The sequence below is a fragment of the Acanthopagrus latus genome, chromosome 17 (assembly GCF_904848185.1).
Source record: "Acanthopagrus latus isolate v.2019 chromosome 17, fAcaLat1.1, whole genome shotgun sequence".
Taxonomy (NCBI): Eukaryota; Metazoa; Chordata; class Actinopteri; order Spariformes; family Sparidae; genus Acanthopagrus; species Acanthopagrus latus.
This window is the reverse complement of record NC_051055.1, coordinates 5,412,021-5,414,193: the sequence shown is the minus strand read 5'-3', so window position 1 is coordinate 5,414,193 and position 2,173 is coordinate 5,412,021. Positions and strand designations below refer to the sequence as shown.

At 35.9% G+C, this 2,173-nt stretch overlaps 1 protein-coding gene across 1 annotated transcript in view; it reads right to left on the bottom strand.

Annotated features, from left to right (window-relative positions):
- Positions 1 to 1,050: 1,050 nt before the first annotated feature.
- The window catches only part of id4 (inhibitor of DNA binding 4), a 3,642-nt gene continuing 2,519 nt past the window's right edge, over positions 1,051 to 2,173 (bottom strand). The window contains exon 3 of the mRNA XM_037074525.1: positions 1,051 to 2,173. This exon is cut by the window's right edge and continues 347 nt beyond it. The gene's annotated coding sequence lies outside the window, so the exon portion shown is untranslated.

Sequence of the window (2,173 nt, the reverse complement as noted above, 5' to 3'; positions counted from 1 at the left end):
CACTGCATTTCCACACTTTGCCTTAAAAGATCAAGAAAACATTTTTAAAAGAATTTTACATTTTTCATTTGCTTTTTTTTTTTTTTTTTTAGTTTCCCCCTTACTTGAAAATCCTCATCAGTGTTATGATATAAATCAGACTTTTTTTTCCAATATTCCCTGAATTCTATTTACAGGCAACACTGGTAATCTAGGAAGTGGTGTTTACTGTTCGTCTTTACTCATCATAGTTTACTGCAGGTGAAAGTGTCAGTCAAATGCGAGATAACGAAAGTGAAAAATAAAAAAATGCACGAGATACCTGAGTGCTGTAAATTTATCGTTTTTTTGTATTGATTTGCTTTTTTCATTTCTACACACTAAGGTTTTTCCATTTGAGGCATTTCATTTACATTGTGCTTGCTACAGAGGCCTGTTGAGGGTTTACAGCGTGCATGAAATGAATGAAGTTAGTGACATCTCTACTCTGTGAGCACGATTCCACAAATGTTTCATTGCTGGGGTTGTTCTTATTTTGCATTATCCCTTTCTTTTTGAAAGAACAATATCATTAAGAACCGTAATATTACTTCTGTCTACCACTTATATGCACATATTATGTTTAGGGAGATATGTTGCAGGAATAACGCCACTACTTTAAACATGTTTTGCTTTTGCAAGAAGATGACTTTATTGCTTATAACAATTAAAATGGCTAACATCTGGTTCATTGTTTAACATGATCTGATTGCAGCATCTGATTTCCAGACTCTGTCTTGTGCTTCTGCAGTCCTGCTGAAGCAGTGGCCATGTTTGTGGTGGAATAAATAAAAAAGGCCACAAAACAAAAAACTTTATCCCTAAATCCTGTAAAATAGGTTTAAGGACTTAGATGACATCTGGAACATTTTAATATCTTCACCCACCCTTTATTCTCCATACTGTATTACATTTAGTCTGTTATCCTGCGCCTCCCCCCCGTCTTTTATCTCGTTATTTCACGTTGCAACGTTGGCACCGAAAGGAATGAACATAAAGATGCCCCTTGAGACAAAACTTGAGACGACACAATTCTTCCTGGAAACTTTAATTGTTTTGACAACTCCTCACAAGCCAGTGAAGGTCAAGTCCAACAGTGCAGCTGACAGTAATGTACAAGTGCCCTCTCACACTGGCAGGAGGGTGGTGAGGTAAATTCGGTGTTCAATGTCATGAAAAATAAAAGCTTTTTTTTTTTCCCTTTCTCTTTACATTAACAATGACCGCTGACTCTCACGTCATGTTTACTTAAAGACACTGCCTGTCTGAAAACAATCTGCTGTTGACCAAAACGAGTCTGTTAATGTTCACATACTGTATCAATTCATAACCAGGGTTTAATGATTTGATGGTGTTGATCATTAACTTCCCAAGCCGAAGCTCGGACTGCGCAGACATAACATTTCTGAGACATTGTTGCAGATTGTTGTGAAGGTATTACATTATAAACACCGTCAGAAGTGTTGTACCGCTCTGATTAAATTACCAACAAGAGCGCAGTGTAACAGAATGGAACCAGGCCTTTAAAGAAATGAAAGAAAAGAAAAAAAAAAAAGAGCGAGCCTTCGCTCTGGGAGGGTCAAAGTTGACGTAGTTAATGAGTACAAAACAATTTGAGAGAACGCTAAGCTGGGCAAATAATAAAAGAACTGGTGTTGAACTCCACCACATATCTACACAGGGAGGGCTGCTTCAGTGCACATTCAATATCTCTGCAATGAGTCTGACATGCTACATATTAAACTAGTCCAAAAACACTGCAAATAGTTAACTGATATCATCATGTGAGGACATTATTGGCAGAGCATAACCACGTTCATTTACTAAAGACTCAAAATTGGAAACACAATATTTACATAACGACAAAAAAAGGTTTTAATAAAAATATCTTATAATTACAATAGTCTATCTTAAGCATATAAGTCTTCCTTTCACATACTTTTATAGAACATTTGTGTCTCTATATGTACAATCTTAATTGTCTCGAATCAGAATTGTTCTTTTGTACAATATCAAACATTGTAAGGTTCCAGGGATGGCATCCCTGTTCAACACAAATCATCTATTTTAAACAATAGATGTCCAAAACATGTACAATGATTTTCGCAGTTTAGTAAAGCTTTAAACTGGAGTCATTTTGAGTTATTCTTTAAGC